Raw genomic sequence first — 25542 nt, forward strand, 5'->3', positions numbered from 1 at the left:
AGTTCTCCATCTCTGTCATCAGCCCTTCTCCCCATCACTGCCTCATGCAGGCTATTTCAGCCACCGCTTTCACTATCCTCTGTCATTCTTCATCTATAAATGCATTATGTTTTCTTTATTTTTAAATCTCTCCATTTAAGATCCTTCTCAGAATAAACAATGCTATTTGTCTTTGTATACATCTCCTGCTAAAGCCTAATAACTTCTTTTGCGCATAAAGAATGGTCAGTACCTACTTGCTGAACTGATGATGAATTAGCCTACAACTATCACTGTGAAAGCAGTGGTCAGTTTTAGTAAGTGAAAAACAATCTCTTTCTAAAGTGCTTTAACCTGTATCTTTTACTTAACCTGTATCTGTTACTAACTGGCTAATGATTTAGGGCCACTAACCTCTCTAGTTTTCTGTCTCCCTATCTGTTAAACATGAAATTGGCCAAGGTGATTTTTTTTCCCCAGCAATAAAAGTCTATTATAATTCTATTATTTTTTAAAAGGCTATATTAAACGAATCAGTGTCTCAGTCTTTGAAGGTGATTAAAGAAATGGCATAAAAGTCAAAGATGCTGTGCTCCGGTAAGAAGATGAAGTGGAGGTAGAGCCAGTTTCCTAACATGTACTGATCACTGGTTAAGTGTAACACACTGTGTGGGCAGTATGAATGCACAAAAATACATCAGATGGTCCCGAGGGCTTCCAATTTAATGGGGAGATGAAGACAGTGATATAAGGAAGATGTCATCAGTGCTAGAGACACAAATAGCACAATTTAAAAAAGAAAACAACTGGATGTGATGTCTCAAGCTAAACATGTCTCGTGGTCACACACAGAGACCTGGCTAGGTCTCATCCCAGGCCACCCACAACACAGCCATGGAATGAGATCTTCTACTTAAAACAAAATCTGATCATATTTCCTTGAACGGATTTCTGGCATGTCAACAATTCTGGAACATTACTTCAGTTGGTAAAGATGATGATGACGGCATATTTAAAACCTTGAATAATTTCCCTTAGTACTCCATATACTGAAGTAGAATCCACACATCTAATTTTTCTCAGAAACAAAAAAACACCTGCAGAATGAACACAATTTAAGTCATTAGAATACACCATTCATCATTTCACTCATCTCAAGAACATACTGACTTTTTATTGTCTGTCACATCAAATTAAAGACAAGGTCTTACTGTGCCCACATGGTAAATGTAATAACCGTATTACATACAATAGGTTCCTATGACAAAGAAACAGGGCTTCCTAGGCCCATTTCAGGTACTTCTTATTCTGGTATAGAGACAACAAAAAAGGAGTAAACAAAAAACAAAATGAATTTTTAAAAAACCCCTAATATTAAAGAGTGATCCCTGAGTTCACAGTAATTTTCCAAGTATGGCTGAGGACCAGGATTAATTGATGAGTTAGAAGGAAAGAAATACTCTGATGGAGTGGTGACACAGAAAAAATACTCTGGTAAAGCTAAGAGGAATGAAAGAAAGCGAACAGCAGTAGTGATGACAATCATGGTCAGAAGTAGTGACAGGGATCCTGCATAACAGACAGACGTCAGTCTACAGCCACAAAATCTAGGGGACAACAGAAAGAAAAGCAGCCACTCAATCAATAAATCCCCAACAACAACCAGTTCTGTGATCAGAAAGGTGGTGAATAGCAGTGAAAACTACCTATCCGTTCCATCCCTTTTACACACAATAACCTACGAAGAATATGTAAAATGTAACTGAAGAAAGTGGCTGGAGATCCGGAGAATTAGAAGCCACCTGAAACAGATTTCAGTATTCCCAGCTCTCAGCCAGCCATCTGGAAAGTGCTTCAAGCAGAACGGTTCCAGAGCACTAAGCAGCACTCACGTGGTGCAGCACGATGCCAAGCCAACTCACGAAGCAAAGAGCACTGCAGCTTGGGTAGGACACCATGTGGGCACAACCAGTGCAGGACAGCATTAGACCAGTGGCTCTCAGTGGGAGTGGTACCACCCCCAGGGCCATTTTGGGTGCTTTCAATGATCACAATGGCATTTGGTTAACTGGAGCCAGGCATGCTAGACAGGACGGTCTTAGATAACTAAGACTTATCTTGTATCTTGCAAGTCTTTCAAATGGCCCACTGGACTTTCTTATAGATGAAAAATTCCTGTTTATAATTACCCAAATCTAGAGCCCAATTCCAATTAACTGACAGGCACAAAGTTTCTTGCACATTTTAGTATCTACTAAATTGTCAAAGATCGCAACTTCCTTGAATGCAAACTGAGGAAGGAATATATTTTATTTTGTTTTGTTTGAAACTGTATCAGAGTTGTTTACCATTTTGGAAAATCATGTCACCAACCCATGGTGTTTAAGTTACCAGTACAACACACCTGCATCAATCTGCACTCGTAGCTGTTATGTTGATGGTGCTTGTGTGTGTGTCTGTGTATACTTGCTTAGTCATCATTTCAAAGTTTCAAATATAAAGAAGAATTTCTGCCATTACTCAGTTGAATGTTTTACTTTTCTTTAATCCAAATTTACTCATTACAAATAGGTTCAAATAACTGATTACTTCATTACATCTCCTCACATAGTTATGAGCAAGTATTTCATAGTAAAGTGCATTTTTTTCACTTATATTATAATTATAGCATTATTTTAAGTTCAAAATTATGTGTATAGGTGATTATATTATCTACAAATTTCATTTCAGAAATAAAGGAGGACATTCCAAAATATGTCATGAAGAGGGAGCACTGAATTTAATAGGGTTGGTAACTACTACTTCAGCTGCATCAGAGAAAACCTACAAAAGAAATTCCAATTTTCCTATGGAGAAAGGCAAAGAGCAAAGTATCCAAAGCTGATGCTAGCAATGAAAAAGAAAACATCACCTGATCACAATCAGAAAAGGGAACCACTACCAGATGAGTGCAATACCTGGGTCTGAAAGGGTAGCTTTCCAATGCTTTCAGGTGCACCATTGAACCAGTCTGCATAAATGGCTAATTCTCTTTCACAGAAAAGGTACAAGCTTTTCTGTCAATAACTGCTACTGAGATAAGCCCTAGTATTTTCAGAAATACTGCTGTTTCAGTGTGATGATCCTCTATTGGAAAGTATTTGACAAAAGACAGTTGGGAAATCCTGAATCTGCAGAACAATCCTCTATTTTCTGTGAACTAATCTCTAAACTAGTCTAATCCATAAACTCACTGCAGTGGGGCAGAGATGTGAAGAGAAGAGAGACAAAGTGGGGAGGAGAAGTGGTGGCTAAAGTAGGTATATATAGTTTGTTATAATGTCTATGATTAGGGTTAAATTTTATTAGTATTAAGTATTAGCTTATTATTATCAAGTTGTATTACACATGGTAAGGGCAGAAATGTAGACACAAAGTAAAACTATTTGGCTGAGTTAATAATATTAGCAATTAAAGACCTTCAACTCTTTGTTCAAATGTCATCTTTTCAATAAATTCTAAAGTGACTCTCTGTTTAAAATTGCAGTTTACTCCCAATCCCCATAATGATGCTCAATTTTGTCCCATGGCTCTGATCAATGTCTGGCATGCTACCTAATTTACTTATATATTATAATTATTGATGCCTCCCATTACTAAAATATAAGCCCCATGAGGGGAGGAATCACTGCCTCTTTTGTTCACTTTATATCCCAGCTTCTATAACAGTGCCGGAAACACAGTGGCCAATACACATTTGCAGAAAGAATGAATAATAGACCTAGCATTTACTGAATGCTCCCTATGTGCCAGACACATTGTAAAGTGCTTTCCCTAGAGGCTCTTATTTAATCCTTACTAATAAAGCCTGCAAAGTAGATATTATTAATCACCATTCTACAGATGAGAAAATTGGAATTCAGAGCAAGTAAGAGTTGTTTGATATGGTACAGCCCGTGAGCAGTGGAGCTGGCATTCATGTCGAGTTCTGGTGGTCTGATGTGAAAGCCTGTCCCATGAGCAACACAATGGACCTTGGTAGAGCTCAAACCCAGTCCATCTGCTTTAAGGGGATGATAGAGGTCTCTGGATTACTCAGCCCCAATGATAATCCCAATTTTGCTCAATGGCATCCTCAGCAAAATATGCACAGTGAAAAATAATGTCTTAATGCACCTATGCTTCTAAATCCCTCAATTTGGAGTCACACAAGCTTCAGTATGTAATTGTCGACTTAACACCTCTAAAACAAAGACAGGCTTGCACCTAAATTTGAGACAAAGGGAAATTTATTCATCAAATGCAATAAAAATGAAAATTAAGCATAGAGCAGAGGGTGGTTTATCTCAACTTCTTAAAATGACACCTTTAATTTTCTCATTTCTCAGAGTATCTTTGAGGGACTAACCTTTTGATATTCAGTGCTATTTCCTTCAACTTATAGCACCTTCAGCTGCATGTTCACTATTCAAAGTAGACCAAAGGGAACGACAGTCTGCATCTATAATGTTGCGGTTTAATCAAACCTGAATAAAGCACTTGTGCACATAAGGAAAGGGACATGTGTCAAGGGACTCACGAGAGGTTATATGAAGGGGCTGCCAGAAGAGGGCTCATTTGTTCACACAAGATGAATAATTTCTCCATCAGGGTTGAGGAAGTTCTGAACACGTTTCTTTCTCTTTTTTTAAGACTGAAAATGGAGATCGTCCTACAGCACCTGGTAGCTAGTAAGGCAAAGACTGTACTAAACTCTTGACTTTATTTATAATCATGACCCCATAGCAGAAAATACTTATTTGGCACACCCTTCCGAATTATCTCAAGTATTTCTTAAACTTTTTTAAATTGAAGTACAGTCAGTTACAATGTGTCAATTTCTAGTGTACAGCATAATGTTTCAGTCATACATATATATCCATATATTTGTTTTCATATTATTTTCATTATAGGTTACCATAAGATATTGAATATAGTTTCCTGTGCTATACAGAAGGAATTCGTTTTTTATCTATTTTTATACATAGTAGTTAATATTTGCAAATCTCAAACTTCCAATTTATCCTTTCCCACCCCACTTCCTCCAGTAACCAGAAGATTGTCCATGATGTTTGTGAGTCTATATCTGTTTTGTAGATAAATTCATTAATGTCTTCTTTTTTCGGATTCCACATGAGTGATATTATACGGTATTTTTCTTTCTCTTTCAGGCTTACCTCACTTAGAATGATGATCTCCAGGTCCATCCACGTTGCTGCAAATGGCATTGTTTTATCCTTTTTAATGGCTGAATAGTATTCCATTGTATAAATATACCATGACTCCTTATCCAGTCATCTGTTGATGGACGCTTAGGTTGCTTCCATGTCTTGGCTATAGTAAATTGTGCTGCTATGAACATTGGGGTGCATGTATCTTTTCGAATTAGAGTTCCCTGTGGATATATGCCCAGGAGTGGAATTGCTGGATCATATGGTAGGTCTGTTTTTAGTTTTTTTAAGGAATCCTCATACTACTAAAACTTAAAGTTCTGATGAATCAAATATGTACTTGTAGCTATGTCTACTCCTATTTAAAGGCACAGAGAATAGGAAACTGAGAACATTAAGTGAGGCCACAATCCCAAAATGAGTTAAAAAAAAAAAGAGAGAGAGAGAGAGAGAGACTCCTCAAGAAGATAGGTTCTCCAGAAGCAGGTGTCCACAGCAAGTCTCCTACAGAATGGCTTGAGTGTTATTCAGTTTTTCCCACAGCAAAGAATTCATCACATCACTTTGGGAGTTCAGGATTAAGTCTTTAATGCTTAATGAATAGACAAAATTATCTCCAAAAAGATTTAGGCTTGTCTGCCCTTTTTTGTAGTTAGTTCCCAGACTGCTGTATCTTCAGTGTTATAAACAGAGGTAGAATTTGCTCCAATTGAGCTCCTATTCACGAGTACTGTACCCATTCAATACCCCCAGGACTGAAATTTTTAAAATATGAAACAGAATTCAGAGCGAGTGCCTCCCACAGGAGCACCATTTTATGCTAAAATGTACTGATTCTTACAGAGTGACGACCCTTTTAAAATTCAAAACTGCATCACTCAAAGAAAACTACAACCTGTAGTTATTATTTTAAGAGGCTAGAAATCTTAAGTGAAAATAATGTATTTTTGTTTTAAAAAATCCAATTTTTATTCCCCTTACATAACAGAGAATTTTAATCTCCTCCTAATCATAAGGAGAAAATGCTATTTGGATTAAAAGCAGCAGTTACCTGCCACTCATGGCACTTCAGATGGGTCTGACCTTTTTGAAAGAGATCAATCTTGCATTTCCATTTCTCCTGCCCAAACCACTGCGAGGGTTTGACAGTTGGGCTCCTTCCCTCCAGTCTCTTGACTTTCTAATTTATCTTTGACACTATTACCAGAATTACCTTACCAAATCATCATAATCATGTTATTCTCCTCTTTAGAAACTTTAAATAGCTCCTTATTTACTACAGAATAAAGTCCAAACTTCATACCGGAGCAGTCAAGAAATCCCACAATCAAAGCTGGTCTCCTCTTTCCAGTCCCCTGTATCACAACAAAGCTCAACTGCCCCTGCGCTCCAAGGACTTGGTGCACACCGCATCTTGTCACGGGTCCCTCCACTCATCTGCCACTGAAATTTCACACCAACCTTACTCCACACATATCCTCCTTTTTCCATAAAGAGGCTTCTGATTCTTGTAGCTATAATTACTTGCTTCTTCCTTTGCATGCCCAACACACACAGGTTTTACCTCTAGAATGATGCTTATTTTATCATGATTCGTATTATAGGTGGACGCTGCACTGCCTTCTTTCTTGCTACTCTATGAGATCAAAGACCTTGTTTTGTTTAACTCCAGATTACCACAGGTACCTAACAGAACTATGCACACAGTGGTTGCAGTGACTGCTGAACGGAAGAATGAATGAATCATACAATCACCCAATCAATCAGTAGGAAGGGGAAAAGATGAAGCTTCGAGTCAAAGACAGGGCTTTGAGCACCTGCACTTACATATATCATCACCATAGGTTTTTCAGGATACAAGGTAAACATATCAAAATCAAGTAAGAGATTGTGTGTGTGCATGCAAGAACACATAGACACACAGAATTTAAAATTCAATACCATTTACAATTGCTCAAAAAGTGAAATACTTAGTTATAAATCTAACAAAACATGTATAGGACTTCTATGATGAAAACTACAAATTGTTGATGAAAGAAATTATAGAAGATCTAAATAAGTGGAGAGACATATCATGTTCATGGAACATGTTGGAAGACTCAACACAGTAAAATAAAAAAAAATGTAAATTCTCCCCAAATGGATGCACAGGCTTAATGTAATTACCATCAAAATTCCAGCAAGAAACTTTGTAGATATACACAAGATTATTCTAAAATTTATTTGGAAAGGCAAAGGAACTAGAATAGCTAAAACAATAATGAAAATGAATAAAGGGAGAAGTATCAGTCTACCTGATTTTAAGACATCACTTGGCTTACAGTGATCAAGACTGTGGTGCTTGTAAAGGGACAGACACACAGATCGATGAAACAGAAAGAGTCCAGAAATAGTGATAAAGTCTTTTGGCTCTAGGACTAGGCCAAGAGCTCTTAGACTCAACACCAAAAGCCCTATCCAAACAAAAGAAAATAGTATTGATAAACTGGACTTCAACAAAACTAAAAACGCTTGTTCGGAGAATGAAAAGATGAAATACTCATTAGGAGAAACTATTTGCAAACCATGTATCTGATAAAGGACTGGAATCTAGAATATGTAAAGAACACTCAAAACTCAACGGTCTGAAAAACTGAACATTTGTTTAATGCAGAAAAGGTAACATTCCCAAAATGTGTCATTTAAATCCACTCATAAACCCAAGTAAAGGAAAACATCACCAGCATTTCTACTCCCAGGCTCTTGGAGTTACTGAAAATGTCAGTTGGTCCAATTTCCACCAAGTCAGAAAAGGATGAGAATGTTTTCCAAAGCAAATCTCCATACTTTACTAACTGGAAAAACTAGAAAGCTTTAAAAAAAAAAAAAAAAGGAAAATAAATACCTTCAAAAGGCCTGAGTGTTATTAAACTTGCTATCTGATAATAGCTCTTTGCCCCCATAGTTTTCAATTTTGTTTACCTTGGTTGTGAATTTCTACAAAAAGATGGGCCTAAGGGGTCCATCTGTTACAGCTGCTTACCTGGTCTAAAACCTGATTCCTGACTCACGTCACCACTGGTGGTAGCTATTAACGAAGGGAGGAGTGTGCTACACTGGGAGCAGCATGAGAAAACAGCCTCTTAAATTAAAACTTCCTCTCTTTCACAACCATATTTAAAAAAAAAAAAAAACAGCAGAGAGACAGCGCACACAGTAGACTCAACTGCTATTAAAACGATGCTTGAAAATATTTCATTTTAATAACAACCAAAGCTAAATTAGCAATTGACACTGCTATGGTTATTATTATTATAATTAAAATTATACCCTAAGTTTCATTTTAAAGTTCGCAATTAAACCACTGCCATCTATAGGCTAAAAGTACTTCAAAAGGAACATATCATTGTTGTGATCAACTATTTAAAGATGCATCATATTTACAGCAGTAGAACCCATTTCCACACACAGGCAAAGATAGCCCTGGGGAAATGACTAGGAAACCTTCAGATAAAATGACATTTTAATCTTCTTTTACAAACCACATCTCCCACCTAGCTTCATAAGCATGTCAGCTTACTCTGTCACTTGCTGTATTGCATTAAGAAAAATGTTTTTATTTTCTCACCTTTCCTTCTAGAAGAGGCATATAACTGACATTTCAAGAGGAATAGCCTTTACTTGGAAATATTTTCTTTGAGAAATAGTACTCCAAAAGTATATCCCAACCTAAACTCCATTAAGACTACTTAAGTTGGGGCTTTTCACAGGAAGCATTTAATAAACATATATATATTCAGTTCATTTACATAATTTGTAAATAATTTAGATAATTTATAAATATTGTAGGCAAAATTTAAATTACATATCTATAATATAATTTTCATAAGATAAATTAACACACACTATTTATATGCTTCTAGCAGGCCCACTAATGTGCTTCAGGATCCATGAATCCCTTGAAATTACATGCAAGTTTTGCATGTGTGCTTAGCTTTTTAACAGTTTCTCAAAAGAATCTGTCAACCACTGATTTATTCCCAAATAACGTTTATATTATTTATCTATAAGCAGCATCTTTGAACTGGAGACATAACATCCTCTGACTTTTAAAGGCTTTAAGGAACCATGTAGCTTTCCATTTACTTCCACACCTATATGCAATTGGAATGGGTTTGGGTTTACCAAATTTTCTTTTTTCTCACTCCCTTTTAATGACTCATTTTTAATTTCCACTCAAGCGCTAAATAATAGCTACTCTTAAAGGACGCTTGTTTGTATGTGAAACTGACCTAAAAGTTACGTTCCCCGGAAAATGTTCATTGCCAAACCACAAAGAAAATTGGGCACATATGCTGGAGGGGCTGCTGTCTGGTCCCTTGGTTAGTGCTGAAGTAGACAGGAAAAGTGAGGGACAAAGAAGAGTTTCTCTGACTTTAAACTACAAATACTGATTTGAGTGCAAAAAATTACTATCATTTAAAACTCTAATACACTCATCAAAATCAAAAAGTAAATCTTTCTTCCACCTTGATATGTTGAAGAGCTGCAATAGTTCAGTAATTTACCTAAAAGCTTTTCAAGTCAAGTCTTTTAAAATAGGTCTGTCTATGCTATTCTTCTACATGCTGCTCAGAGTAGGGACCTTTGTCTCATTCATCATTCTGTGTCTAGGGTCAGATACAGAGCTGGTTAACACAGGCAATTCAAATAGTTTTTGACTTATTAATATTGCACAACCTGATTAAATCATATGATTTGCTCTTTTGAAGGCTATCCAAATTTGGACAGCTTCAGTAGGCTCTAAAATGGAGGATCATAAATAAGCCATCTTAGGGATATGTGTCAAATTCTTCCACAGAAGTATGACTTCCAGTAGCATCCCTGAGTCACTTCATAACAAGTCAGTGGTAACACAGAACAAACAAAAAACATAAACTTGCTTAAAATGCAGAGACAATTAAGTGATCCCAATATCAATCACCCTAAAGCTTCTTCCTAATAAAAGTGGAAATTTTCACCAAAAAATATATTTGGAAAAACAGAGTAGACATAAACAGTTGAAGTTTTTTTCATTTTCAAGCCAAAATGAAATTCTAAGTAATAGAGAAGGATATGAGATCACGCAAGTAGAAGAAACTGCTAGGAGTCATCTCATTGAAACCCCAATGTGGCCATTTATCATTCGAGGTAAGTTTTTTGCTTTGTTTTTGAAAGGCCACTAGGATTATATAATGCATTATTAGGTATAAAGCTTTCCAAAATCATCCTTTGTCCACTTATGCAAATAGGAAAGAAAACTGGATGAGAAAAGCAGAGGGTTCTTCAATCTGGCAGTGCCCACTGATAATAACAGTACTTGGGATTGTTAGGTCAGAGTCACTACTACTATTTTTTCTATCATTTATATCCTTAAATCCTCTCAAATATGTTAGGAGTTCCAAATGTTCCCAAACTACCATCTCAACATAGTTCCAACAGACTGCAGTTAACTGTACACAGAACACTCTACAGAGTTTAGAGCTCAGGCCAACTCTGCTACATACGCAGATCTTCCTGGATTTGTAGTTACTCTCCCACAATAGCAAAAAGTAACTATCCAGGAGAGAAGTTCATTTTTCACCTTGATATCTGTTACCAATTCCAAAAGCATAGGTCCCTCATGCTCAGATCTGCAAGTTGAGAGAAAGGCAGATATTTCAGACACCTCATGGAGGAGTTCAGAGACAGTCGGGAAGAATGAATCTCCTGTTGCCTCCATTCTTGTTCTGAGATAGAATCTTCTTTTGTTATTTGTGGGGCTCTTTACAGAGGAAATACTGACTCTGAAATGGTAAAGAAAAGTTGCAGAGAAGAGGCGGGATGTCAGGAGGGCCTTGAGAATCCCCAGGAGTCAAAGAAAGAAGATGAGAAGAGGGCAGGGATGAGATACGCACAGGCTCTGCAGATCAGAGTGAGCATACCAACCAGCAGGCGATTTAAGATAGGGAGTAAAGTTTACTGAGTGAGTGAGTGAGTGAGTGAGTGAACGAACCAACAAAGCAACCAATGAACAAATAAATGAATAAAATAAGTGAATGAGTGAGCCTGTAAGTGAATGAGGGTGATGAATGGTAGGTGAGAACTAAGATGCAGATAGTCCTAAATGCCAAGCAATGAGTCTGAAACTATCCTAAAAAGCAGAAGAAAGGTACCCCGTAGAGTTATGCAGTGCACAGTCTGTCCAACTGTACGCAACAACTTGCCAAAAGCAAAGAGAGGTCACTGAAAGTTTTTATCACTACGAATTAAGTGACTGAGGAAGATTAATTAGAAAGCAGTATTTTATACAATGGCATACTACTCAGCCATAAAAACCGACAACATAATGCCATTTGCAGCAACATGGATGCTCCTGGAGAATGTCATTCTAAGTGAAGTAAGCCAGAAAGAGAAAGAAAAATACCATATGAGATCGCTCATATGTGGAATCTAAAAAAAACCCAAAACAAACAAAGCATAAATACAAAACAGAAATAGACTCATAGACATAGGATACAAACTTGGGGTTGCCAAGGGGGTGGAGGGTGGGAAGGGAAAGACTGGGATTTCAAAATTGTAGAATAGATAAACAAGATTATACTGTATAGCACAGGGAAATATATACAAGATCTTATGGTAGCTCACAGAGAAAAATGACAATGAACATATATATGTTCATGTATAACTGAAAAATTGTGCTCTACACTGGAATTTGATACAACATTATAAAATGATTATAAATCAATAAAAAATGTTAAAAAAAAAAAAGAAAAGAAAAGAAAGCAGTGAGGTAAAATGTAAGAAACAGAAGCCTTACAAGAGGTACAATAACTAAAAGCTAAGCCACTGTTTTGACTACACAAAACCAATACACGATACACACGATAGCTAGAATTTTAGAATTAATCTTTTAAAAAATTGAGATATAATTCACATACCAAAATATCCATTCCTTTAAAGTATATAATTCAGTGGTTTTAATATTTTCACAAAGTTATGCAACCTTACCACTATCTAGTTCCAGAAAATTTCATCACTGTACTTATTAGCAGTCACTCCCCACTTTCCTTCTCTCCAGCCCATGGAATTAACATACCTTATTCTTAATATAAATTTTTCTTGTTTTCTATCTCCAAAGTGCTCAGTAGAAGATAAAGGATTATTTACAAAAGAAATACTGCCAGAACTCAGGATGTACCAATGAAAAAAACTTTCTTTTTTATCTACCTGATGTGGCATTTTTACTTTCACTTGGTAAGTAACAATTTTCAACATTCATTAAGTTTTTTAAAGTATCACTTGGTTTCCCAATTGCAAAAGTTTGAGGTATTTTTTCTCCCCTTTGGAAAAACATATCATAACAACCTAAATATACTGGCCAGATCAAAAGATGGTTAAAGTAGATGGTGCACAACTAATCACCCACTTCAGCAACCACAGCCTTAGATCATAATTGATTTTTCTTCCAAGCCACACAATGAAACTGAAGTTCTGGCCAAGAATGCACAGATATTCTCTGCAAGTCCCTAGATGAAAGTAGTGGGTTGTACGTTTAGTTGAAAAAAATTTTTTTCCATTTTAAGGTCAACTAAGAATGTACCTCCATTAAGTTTTTTACTTATAATGCTACTACTGGGTTTTGGGATTGTTCTTTAGCAGTATGTTTTAAAATAAGCAAACATCCAGACTTCTCTCAGTGATTATTACCATGAATTTTAGAAGAAATCTCATTTGGTTTTATATGCCCCCTCACACACACACACACACACACACACTTTTTTTCTCCCTGTATTCTTTTTAAAGTGCAAAATACCTTAATTTTAAAAATATATTCCTCAAGTTAACGAAATCAGGCTGAACGAAAATAATACGAAGGTCTTACTTAGCTTCCCCACTCTATGAATGTGGCCCAAGAGACTGGATTTACAAGTAGGACAGATGTTGCACCTCGTTCTCGTCTGCCCCAATCCTACTCTGCCTCCAAGGGCTACATGCTGAGGACCCACACCCCCTTCACACGTATTCACACACCAGTTATAAAAGACATTCATATTAAAATAATTGTTTTAATGATATTCAGCTTCTGGGATTGAAAAAGGAAACCCAAGCCAAAACAATATAAAGCATGTGTTTTGGTCAGTTCACCTTTTCCTATCAACTATTAGAAACAAATCTATTTTCTTTTTTAATACTTCCTACAATGCCTAAATTTCTTTGAACGGCTCTCTATGTGTGAAATACTTTTTCTAAAGTGGTCGGTCCATCAAGTTTGCTGGGCACAGGGTAACCCCTTTCTGTCTTCTCCCAGTGACCCCTGACTTGGTAGGGCTGCAAGGCGCCTGAGGTAACAGGCAGCAGAGAGCTGGCCTTCACAGCACTGCAGCTGCCAAGGCCCTGCCTGAGCCATAAACGCAAGAGGTTCTTCTTCCACACCCTGAGGGGATCTTCCATCAATAATTCATGAGCAGTGAAAAGCACATGCTCTAATCAATAAGGAGGAATAGTGAAACCCACAGCAGGTTCCCCAGGACTGATGGGGTGTTATATTAATATCTGATTCAACTTCCCAGGAAATTCAATTTTTCATGAATCAAAGACCTAAAATTAACCTTTTAACCTTATGTTTATAAAGGATCTTTCCCAAGGGCACAAAAAAAAATGTTCAAAAAAGTTATTTCATGAAAGCAGGAAGCTAAAATGAGTATTTCAATACCTAGGAGATGTGCTCAAGATCACACAGAAAATGAATTAGAACTCAGTTCACCTCACATTTACCTAAAACATTCTTTTTTTTTTAAATTGAAGTACAGTCAATTACAGTGTGTCAATCTCTGGTGTACAGCACAGTGTCCCACTCATGCATATATATACATATATTCGTTTTCATATTTAACATTCTTAATTAGATTATTTTTACATACATTTAATAATTATTTTCAAGTGCATGCCATTAGGCCTTTAAAATACACTTGAAGTTTTCAACTGCCAATTCCCTATATTTAAGAAAAAGAATTTGAAGTACTCTGAACCCTGTTTCTCATTTTTCAGTAATTTCTCTTGTCCATTCACAGCAAAACAATCAAATCACAAGTCTATGTGAATCATCACAAAGTCAATTTAGTCAAAATCTAACTATGTATGAAATGAAAAACTACAAGGATATATTGTATGGAAAAGGGAATATAGCCAGTATTTTATAATAACTATAAATGGAATATAACCTTTAAAAATTGTAAATCACTATGTTTTACACCTGAAACTTACACAATATTGTAAATCAACTCTACCTCAATTAAAAAAAATTAGTAGAAGTCTGAATTCTCAAGATTTTACTTATTTACGGTTGGGGATCCCATAAAAACTTCTCTCTGGCCATAGCACTTCTCAAAGTTGCCCTGGATCCCCCAAGTCTGATGAGTAAGTCAGTATCATTTATCTACGTGTCTGGAGGAACACTCAACTACATAAGCCCACAGAAGGGCACTGGATGAAGATATTGAAAATCTGATTTAATGCAGAAAAGGTAACTTTCCCAAAGCTTTTGCACTGTCCAGTCAGTCATTTTCTTCCTCACAGAGCAGCAGCATGGTTAATAAACCGCTTCTAGGAGCTCCTCTGAAGATTTATAACTTTAGCTGGAGACTTCTTTTCCATTCCCTGACTGTACTTACAAACTACTTACTGTAGCCTGGTAAGGCTCTCCTGGCTCGGATCGACAGCATCCTTGCAGAGCTGACAAGTAGTGATGGATATACCCGCCGGAGCGTTACCGAGGATTTGAGAGGCTGTTAGAGCCGTGTCCTTGGCACTCTTCAACGCTGTCCTGTGCACTATAATGTTTCTCCTCAGATGCAGCAAAATTCTGAGATGGAATCAGCCTTAAAATTCTAACCTAGCCCCATCTCAATTCAATTTCTTCTCTGGGTAACATTGAAGAAGCAATGTGTTTTTGGTAGTTGAAGCTCATTTTTATGTTTGCAATAGTGTCAGTTTGATTGATCCATTATTATTAAATTGCATTTTTTAATGAAACTCCATTTCACCATAGCATCTAAAATACTGCAGCTGAAATTGATTAATTATACCCTAGAAGAAAGTAGTACCAGACTTTCCTATTTCAAATACATAATAGGGAGGTATTGTGTTATTCTTCTAATTATGTAAGAATGGTCAGAGTAATATACCCTCCCTATCAACAGATTTCAAGAAACTGCTTTTATCTTTTTCCTTCTTTTCTCCAGCCAGAAACATCATTAATGACAGAAGCACATCATAATTTAATTAGCTGACGCTGACTGGCAATCTATCTACTTCTTTTTAATTGCAACCATTTGATAGAACTACCATAAAGGCAAATTCTGCATAACTAATAACCTTCATAAATAAGATCTTTCCAAATCTCATAGAAAGTTGTAGAATGTTTGAAAATAGTCACTATGTTCCCCTGTCACTGAAGTCTGGGGACAAAGAACATCCCCAACAGCAAACATACATGGCTAGCTCTCGAAGTATGGAACAGGTGCCCTGGGGAGCACAAAACTGCCCCAGAACTCAACTTGGCCACCACCTCACACACGCATCACTTAAAGATGTACAGTGACTCAGGGTTGTGGCTCTGTTTTGAGTGTCATGGAAGGTGTTTCAGGAATCTGTCTCACTAACCTGTCAAATTGAATTAAATACACTGATCGCCACATCACCCAAATCTGGGTGACAGTTGTGTTCCTCAGGGGCCCCTGATCCACAGTGGGCGATCAACATGTTTAAAGGGGAGTAACCACATCTTTAAAACACGATAGGAAATGTGGTTACAGCTTAAGTGTCACTTTCACAGCCTTGAGATAAAATATACACTTAATCTCCCTGAAAGGTAGTTTGGAGACAATCTCTAGAATAGTTATGATTCTGGCAACTGGAATTAGGAAAGCATAGGTATGTGGTATGTGTGTGGATGTGTGACTCCTGAAAACTATATAAATATTCTCTTTCAGGAAACAAAGCCAGTGGAACTGAAAATGATAAACTTTACCTTTAGGCTCGCTCCTTTTATAAAATGCCAGGCTCCTTGGAAGTAGATTTTTTTTTAATAGAAATATCAATAAAATAATTATTTAAAATATGACTCCACTTGCAATTCAGAACATTTTCATCCACCCACAAGTTTGTAGAAACTAGATTAAGTCAAACTGGAGTTACCCTAGGCAGCAGGGTTTATCCCTTTGTAGAATACCCCTATTACGGTGGCTTCACTGAGAAAGCACCACACGCAAATAGGCTGGGCTCTCTAGTAACAGCCCTTAGTTATTAGGTGTGAGTAGTGGAAAGAACTTGGGCTTGCGAATCAGAGCTGAGTTTCGATCTGAGCTCTGCCACTGTAGCTACAGTGTGACCTTCATCAATTTTGTTGACCTCTCTGAGCTTCAGGTTCTTATTTGTAAAATGACGGCATGCTATTAACACCTAATTCACAACTCACTGTCATGAAAATTAGTTAAGTATATAAAATGCTTTGCAGTGAGTAGCTGCTCAATTAATAGCAACTTTTTTTTTCCCTTACAAGGATAACACATTCATTTTGGCTAATCATACCGAATTGCTTAGGATCACATTAAATAATTTTGTGCAAGTGCTCAGACAAGTAAAGACACTGTAGGCATCTCAGCTGCACTGGGATTAAAGACAGTTTTTAAGTGTAGTTCCTGCCTTTTGTGTGTTTTGATAATCAAAGTGTGGTTATTGAATAACTGTTATATTCTCACTAAACAGTCCTACTTCAAGGATCCCACAAGCTATGGAGCACAGGATCTGGAGTCAGACGACCGAGTGTTAACTCCCAGCTCCCCCATTTCCTAGCTGTGCATCCTTGAGTTAGTAACTTAAACTTGTTAAAGCCTTGACTTGGTCATCCCCAAACAGCAGGTGATAAGAACAGTGTTCACTTCATATCATGAGGGTTAAATGTAACAATCCCCGTGGACTCCTTAGCACAGTACCTGGCACACAGTAAGTACTACATATAAGGCAGCTGTTACTGTCTAATTAGTGACAACTCAAGATCAGACCTGCTACGGAGGCTTAGAAAGGTCAACAAGTCTTGCTGCTGTAAAGGAGCAGAGGCGGGAATTTTATCCCAGGTCTCTCAGCCTTATTATGATAATGAGCAAGGTAGAGGGTATCCCTGGCCTCAAGCTGCTTACGTATCTGGGAGAAACAGACAAGAGACAGGACATTAAAAGGCAGCCTGTCCCGCGACCTGATAGGAAAGGAGAGCCACGAGGGAGGGACTGGGAAGTGAATAAACATGGGACTTTTGAGAAGACAAGAATGCAGGTAATAAAAATGCTTACATTAATTACCTCACAGTTGACCTTTACTTAAAACCAAAATTTCCAGAGACATCCAGCATCTCAGGATGTCTGAGTATCAAGGATTCAAGCTGCAGGCATGTAAATGCACCAAAAAGAAGGAAATGCTCATGGACTGAACTCAGGGTAACGCCAAGGGTTAGAGAAAGAAAAGGTAACTTTCCTTTTCTCCTCCTGCTAACCTTTTCTCTTTTCCTTTTCTCCTTTTCAAACAAACAAGGGGCAAGACTTTTTCTTCTACAACTAAGGAAAAAGACTTCAACTGCAGGTGGCTTTCTTAGGCTGGACCGCACACAGACCTGACGTGTGGTGAGGCATGAATCACTGACAGGAGACCTTTCCTAAAGGGGAGTTTGGAGAAGGATGGAACAAAGGGGCCTGGAAGGGAATGCAGAGGTTCAGAGAACTAAGTGGGGGAGAGGAGAGACCAGAACCAGGTAAACCAGCTGAGGAATCTAAACACTGGGGCCCGTGCCCTCACCGTACTGTCTGGAGCCACTCACCTATAAAGAACCTATAATCAGCAAGACAGAAAAATGCACTCTGAGAGGAGAAAAAAGGTTTGGGGGCGGGAGAGAAGAGAAAGAAGGAGCTTAAAATTTCAAGCCCGCAGACCGTTCCTCATCTAGTGAAGGCTGATGGTGTCCATCTCCTCACTGAAGTAAACTGACAAAGAGCCCATAAGGGCTCTGGGTGGATCTGGAGGTAGACTACGGCCGTTTTCCTGTTACTCAGCACACAAGGATGCTAGTGCCCGGCAGAGGACGATCTGTTCGGGAATAATTAGATGCCCCCTCACTCCCTGCCTCAGTGGCAGAAGCACCTGGCACACATACAATATTCCCTTTTGCTTCCAGCTGAATCCATACGTTCACTGGCCCATCAAGTTCAAGCTGGAGCCGTGCGGCCCATTTTTCCCTGTAAACAAATGCTGCTTCAGCAAACCCTAAGGGGACGTAGGGGATCTTGCTCTCTCAACGTCCCAGGCCTATAAAAAACTTGCCTTCAGGAACAGGAGCAGCTCTGCTGATTTACTGCTGGAGAAAGGCCAGGCCTCAGAGGATTCAGGTCACGAGCTGCAGGGACAGCCCTCGTTCAGAGTGAGACAGGAGAGAAAAGCTGGAAAACAGTCCTTGTGAAGAACACACCTTTATTACACGTTGAAAGCCATGTGAATCAGGACATGCTCTGTGGTTATAATTCCACGCTATGATTTAGAGGCCAGGACTAAAGGGTGGAGGAAAGATGGAAGGAGGAAGAAAAGATGAAGAAAAACCTTAGAGGTATAGAGTGCCTGCTATTCAGCAGCACAGTGCTAGGCATGCTACACAGGTAATCTCAAAGAACAGGACACTCAGTGACATCTGTAGTTAAAAGTACAATTCTAGCCACCAACAATTTCCTGGGACCAGGCCTTTATTTGTGTAGTAAGTAGGTGACAATGCATCTGTTACAGCTCTGCCATCAGGATGGCACTACGGCAGAGTTCCTGCACCACCCACCCAGCCAAGGGCACGTGAAGGCTTAGTCTAGTGCTCTTGGTGGGTGGGTAGCAAGGAAATCCTACACCCACCCCATGGGGGTCCCAGGACAAATGCACTGGGTTTAGCAATGTGGTTACCTTGACAAGAAGTCTGAGTAGAGGGGTGGGGACCAAAGGGTGACAGAGTGGGTTTAAGGGAAAAAAATGGGACTTCAAGAAGTTGAACGAAAGAGTAGAGACAGCTCCTTTGAGAAGTGTTTCAATAAAGGAAACTAGAGAAATGGAGCAGTAGCTGGTCCAGGGTGTGGGGTCAGAAGAGGTATGAAAAGTAGGCACTGAAAAAATACCTCCTGCTGCATTTCAATAAAATTATAAAACCAATTAGCGCTAAAAACGACCTCAGAGATCTAAATTGAAGCCCTTCTTTCTATCTGGAGAAATCGAGACTCAGAGAGTTGAGGTGACTTCTTGTTCAAAACACAGCCCTTAAGAGGAGCAAGGCTGGGTTTAGAATTCAGGGTCCATCAGCATCGCTCAGCTTCCGCTCCATCCACCAGCAAGCCACACAGTGCCACGTCCCTCCCTCCACTGTGACTATCCCTGGTTTTAGTTTTGGTTTTGTTTTCACTAAGATGTTTCAAAAGACCTTGAAAATAAAGGTATCAGATTAACGAGAAAAAGAATTTTTTTTTCCTTTCAGAAGGGAGACTTTAACTACCTTCACCAACAAAGGGATTAAGTCTGCTTTATGACAGAATTGCATTAAAAATAATGAGGCAGATAAAGAAAAGCTTTTATTATTTTAATGAATTCAAAAGCTGGAAGCATTATTGAGACGAGCAATGTGTTCATTGCCCTAATCCAATGTAATCGTGTTTAAAAAATTATTCTGCTTAGGAATTTTTCTGCTACATCAGACAAAATCCAAAATGTGCCAAGTAGACAGAGTATTAAAATTAACTTCAGATCCTGAGTGCCTTCAAAATAGAGATCAGTATTCTAAGGGCTATCTTTGAAAGTACCACATACAAGGTATGAAGCTTCCTGATAGTCAAAGATGGTCATATAGTCTACAATTTAACCCAAAGATTTCTCTGTTTACCATTTAACTCATGTCCTAAGAAACTTACAATTTTATACATTTTTTAAAAATCCAAATCAACCATTTACTTCTGTGTATAAGGAAGCCCATTTAACCTCTTTGTTCTTTTGTATGCACAGCTATCGAAAAAGAAATTCAAGTTCTGACTCATCTTATCACTGGGATTGATTCCAAAGAAAACACCATAGTAACTTTTACCATAAACGTAAATTTGCTACAAAAATGTTTTAATCTTTTAAGTGTCAGAATATCAAAATCTTTTCTTTCCTGAACAACTTAAATGCCCAAGTGTTACCCTCCAAAAGTATAACATATAGGACATCTATAGTAATACCCACTTCTTTCTCAAAATATATCACATTTCTTGGCTATTAGGTTCACACCATTCTGCTACAATCTTGATATATCAAGCTTAGATATTAGTACTCAGGTAACTGTGAGGGCAAAAATGATTTTGATGAAACAAAATTAATTGCATTTCACCCATTTGGAGTTTCCGTATTTTTTTTTTTTTACTATAGCTCACTCACGCTGAACACATCATTTCAACAACAAAAGTAAATCACCAATCTCAGGTTCAGCTTTAATTTCAGCAAGAGCACAGCAGTAGTTATAATCAAACTTGGAGGAAGAGTTCAATTCATCTTCCTACAGATGTGATTAAAACCACTCATTCCAAATTATCCCAAAATTTTGTCCCAGCTATCATAAAATGGTTATGCCATGTTCTACAACCCCCAAAGCCTCACTAAAAATCCAATCTAGAATACTGCACATCAATCAAAGCCCTCCATACTCAAAATCTCTAACAGAATGTATTATAAATTTCAAAATTAATGTAAGTGGTAAATGAATGAGTAAATTGGTAATTGAGTTGTTGTAATTAGGGGTCAACTGTCTGGTTTATCATTTCCTAGAATCTTCTGTTATCATCTTAACTGTCTACAGTCTGCTAATGCTATTGTTCTGAGTTTCTACCGAAATAAGGGCAACAGACTATCCCCACCCTCTAAGTAGGCCTAGTAAGAAGGTCTGATAAAGCATGTGCTTCATCTATTGGTTCAAATAATACAACAGTATATTGCTAATTCTAGACACACTCATGTTTCTGTCTGTGTAATGCATAAGAATAGCCCATATGGACAGAATGAGACTCAAAACAGGGATTTCTCCTCTGCAGCCATGGAAGAAACAGACTGTTTGTCCAAGAAAGGAAAGGCCTGACCCAACCATGAAAGATGGCAGAAGTGGGGACACAGGAAAGAGGCCAGAGGGAGACAGAACCAATGACCAGGTAAAGCAAGAGTTACATGCCTGTAAACTAATGTCATCTCAGATGAGGTGCTTATTCAAGGGAAGTGGACAGCAGAGGAAGGGAACCAATATTTTCTATGCACTACGTTTTAAGCATTGAGGGAGGCCTTTCTCTCATTTAATTCCATGTAATTTCATTCCAAAGAACAGAGTATCAATTTTATTTGATTAGATATACTTCCATTATAAAGGCTTTTTGAATGAAAGCAGATTTAATTTTGACGCTTAGGCTATATTTTTTGAATGTTATCCCCCAAAAGGTAAATTACCCTGGAATACACATCAAGTATTTTTATTGATTTATTTGGAAAAGATACCTACTACATAGGTGGTTTTCAAAGCAGCTCTCAAAGACCCTTTCAGAGGATCTAAGAGGTCAAAACTACTCCCATAATAATACTAAGATACTGTCAGCCTTCTTCAGCCCCCAGATCCACTGTGCCCCCCACCTCCATTATGTAACCACTCCCCTGACTCTAGCCCCTTGGGTACCCTCTCCTCCAAGAACACCAAACTCCTAAACCCACTCCAGCTCCACTCCCTTTCCTACCTACCTGTACCCCTTGGGCCTCATTTAATTCCACATAATTTCAACCCTTCTATTACCAGCATCATCAGCTCCTTTGCTTTTTGTATTTGTCTCATCTACTTAGCAGAATACAACCTGGAGTAGCCAACTAAGCACTTTTCTGCTCTAAATCAGAAAAGCACAAGTGAGCACAGGCTACGGAACAGCACTCCCTGCACTAGAACATCAGCGCTGCTACTTATTAACTGTAGAACACTGAACAATGCATTCCTCTTTCAAGTCTCATCTGCAAAATAAAGGTTGTAATAACAGGAGCTTTGTACAGCACTGTCATGAGGATGGAGGAGGTACTACACATAAGGTGCCTGGCACAAAGTAAGTGTTCAATAAGCGTTCGCTGTTTTTACTTGCTCTAACACCTGGCTGCTAAGCTGTGTGATGAAGAAACTTGTGGAACTCTGTGGATCAGTGCTTTGGCACATGTATGGTGCCTGGTTTACCCTTATAACTTGCACATGACCCTGGCACTCGATCACATGGTCCAGTCTCACTCCCTCAGAAGTTCTCTCAAACCTCCATCTCTCTGCTCAAGCCCCAACCCTGTGTGTGTACTTCTCCTCAACTGACTATTTTGCTTCCGAGTTCACCAGGGAAACAGAAGCCACAACTTGCTATCAACTTGCTACCCAATCCCCATGAACAGCATGTGTGTCCTTCCTTTAAATTCTCCCCTCTTTAGAGGAATAGTCCTCCTCCAATCAGACAACCCATTCTCCTCTGTTCTACACTTCATCCGTCCTGCCTCCTTCCTGCTCCGGCAATCATAACTTCCTTCCTTATCTTCAGTCTCTTTGTCTCTCCAGTAACTACTTCCCTCAGCTAAAAACCTACTCTCAGTCTTCCATCTTAAGGGAAAACAAAACCCTCCATTCACCTCTAGCTACAATACTTTATTTCTCCCTTCATAGCCAAATCACTAGGAAACATCTCTATACTTGTTATCTCCATTACCCAAATTTTCAATATTTTATAACATGTACTATGACATCATTAAGCCCTACATCTATTCTTGCTTTGGTTTCCAATGACCTCTTACATGCAAAGTCAGAAGATCTTAAGGTTTGTACGTTTTGCTGACTCTCCCACCCTTGAATTATTTTTCTATATTTCAGTGGCTTCACTACACTGTAAGTTCATCAATGGCAAAACAACGGCATGGTTTTGTCTGTATATCCAAGCATGTAAGATGGTAACTTGCCTCTATTTACTGAATGAATCAATGAAAATAATCAGGGTCTTGGTGGCTCCAAAGCCTTCAGTATGCAATCTCTGCTGATTCTATCTTCAGTAAAAACTCAAAAAGTGGTTCAGTAAACGACTTCTTTGGCAAAGTGAGCTATCAAGGAACCAAGGTTCTACCTGATGCCACTCTACTAAGCTCTCATTGTTTTCTTCTGCGAAACATGTTTATCCTGGTACAGAGAGTGATTCAAGACTTACATTTTCAAGGTTTCACCCTGGCTAACAGCACAGAAGGATGCCCAGAAACACACTTCAAGGCCATATCACTCTATTAGTGGTGTAACAGTCATCTTGGAAACTGAAACCAGCACCCCTCTGGTTAATCTTTCTTTTAATACAGTCTCAGACCCAATGTTTTCTACCCACCTTCCTTTTAAAAACAATAGGATAGTACTTTACAAAATTTTACAAGAAGCAGTACAACACAGAAAGGGCTCTTCATTTACTGTTTCTACTTAATTTATGACAGTGACAATGTACTAAAGAAATGAAGTTACTACAAAGTGAACATTACACTAAACCAGCAAAATGAATTAATGAATTTGTTGTCTTCATTCCCAAATCCCTTTACCCTAAACAAGCCATGTATATGATGAAGATAGTGAAAGGAACTAATTAATTTATTTTTTCATTATTATTATTTTATTATTATGGCAAATTGTCTGGCATTACTTTAAAAAGAAAAAGATAATTTCTTGATCTCTAGCTTTTTCTCCATGGCAAATTCCAATTTTTTGAGAACAATAAAAAAAAATAAAGCAGATAATTTTCATCCCTTTCATTTCATAATTTTCTTGATTCAAAGCAGCTACCCAGTAGGAATAGTCCACTGATTGATATTTTGATTAAATAAGAATATAAAACTTTGAGCCCATCAATCAGCTCTTCTTCACAGTAATCAAAACTCACCTTCACTCTAAAGAAAAAATTATCAAACCAAGTAACTTGATCAAATAATTTCTCATCAAAGCCGAGAAGGAAATATAATCATTCATATACTGATTCATCTCTCACCAAACATTTATCATGCTGGATGCTGACAATATAGTGAATAAGATTTCCTACTCTCAAGATTTTCAGAGTCAACGGGAGAGGCAGAAACCAAACTACAACATGGCAAGAATCTTATCTACCCTTAGCTACGGCAGTTCTAAGGACAGAATTTTTTCAATTAATATTAAGGTCTGGGAGGTTTGCCTTGGCTCTTAACTTCAAATACCTAATTTGACTATTATGTGTTTACTACATGCAAAAAGACTGCTTATCACTTCACATAAATTTAGCGACAGCCTACCCCAGTCCCATAAATCTGAGAAATGGGTTTTAAAAAATGAAATAAAATAAGAACATGAAAAGAACTGTGGAAATCCTGCCACTGGGATGCTACTGATGAGGGTGGAGGACTGGCAAGTCACCAACACGTGGAATCAACTTTCTTCAAGAATTTAGATGCTAAACTTAACAAAGAACTCTGAGAATGCCAATTGCTAATACTTTTAAGCTTGTAACCCTAAGTTATTTGGAAGTTGAGAACATATTTTCCCATAATAATAAGTTCTACATCATGGTTACAACCCAAGGTTAACTCACAAAGATCTAACTCTTTGATTCGTTTGATAAACATTAAATGTCTGTGAGGCATTGTGCCAAGAGTTAGGGATATAAAGTCAAATAAGACCCAACCTCTGCCCCAAAGAGCTCAGAGTCCAAGGGAAGAAATTAATGTTTACAGAAGACTGCTGTAAGTGTTCTATAGAACATTCACAAAGTATTTTGGAGAGCCAAAACGGCACCCGAAATAGACTGAAAAGGGAGAGCCACAGAACGCTTCCTTGTAAGAGGTCATGTTTGAGTTGAATTTGATGGTTGAGCTACACTAGAAAGGGATAGGAGGTAAAGAGGTGGAACACACCAGACTGATGGCTGATCGGATGATGGAGGTGGGTGACACAAGGGAGCCTGGAATGACACCGGTGTCTGGTTCAGGTAACTGATTCATCTTGGGTACCATTCATGGGGAAAGGACTCACAGGAGATATGAGGGCAAAGATGAAAAGTCACACATAGGCCATGCAAAGGCTTACATCTGTTTGGAATAGCATAGAATTTCTATTTAGGGCTTATATCAGCAAAGTTGAGGAGTCCCATGGTAAGAGACAAAGGACAGTGTTGTCCCAGGCACCCCTGCAGTGACAGTGCACAGGTGTTACCTGGCCCCCTCCCTCCACTTGGCAAACAGATTCCACTTTTTTGCCTGTTTGTAGCTTGTGCTTTGGGCT

At 38.2% G+C, this 25542-nt stretch overlaps 1 protein-coding gene across 4 annotated transcripts in view; it reads right to left on the bottom strand.

Moving 5' to 3' along the window:
• The window catches only part of SMYD3 (SET and MYND domain containing 3), a 557874-nt gene that overhangs the window by 274829 nt on the left and 257503 nt on the right, over positions 1-25542 (bottom strand). The gene's annotated exons all lie outside the window — the stretch shown is intronic.

The sequence above is a fragment of the Camelus ferus genome, chromosome 23 (assembly GCF_009834535.1).
Source record: "Camelus ferus isolate YT-003-E chromosome 23, BCGSAC_Cfer_1.0, whole genome shotgun sequence".
NCBI lineage: Eukaryota > Metazoa > Chordata > Mammalia > Artiodactyla > Camelidae > Camelus > Camelus ferus.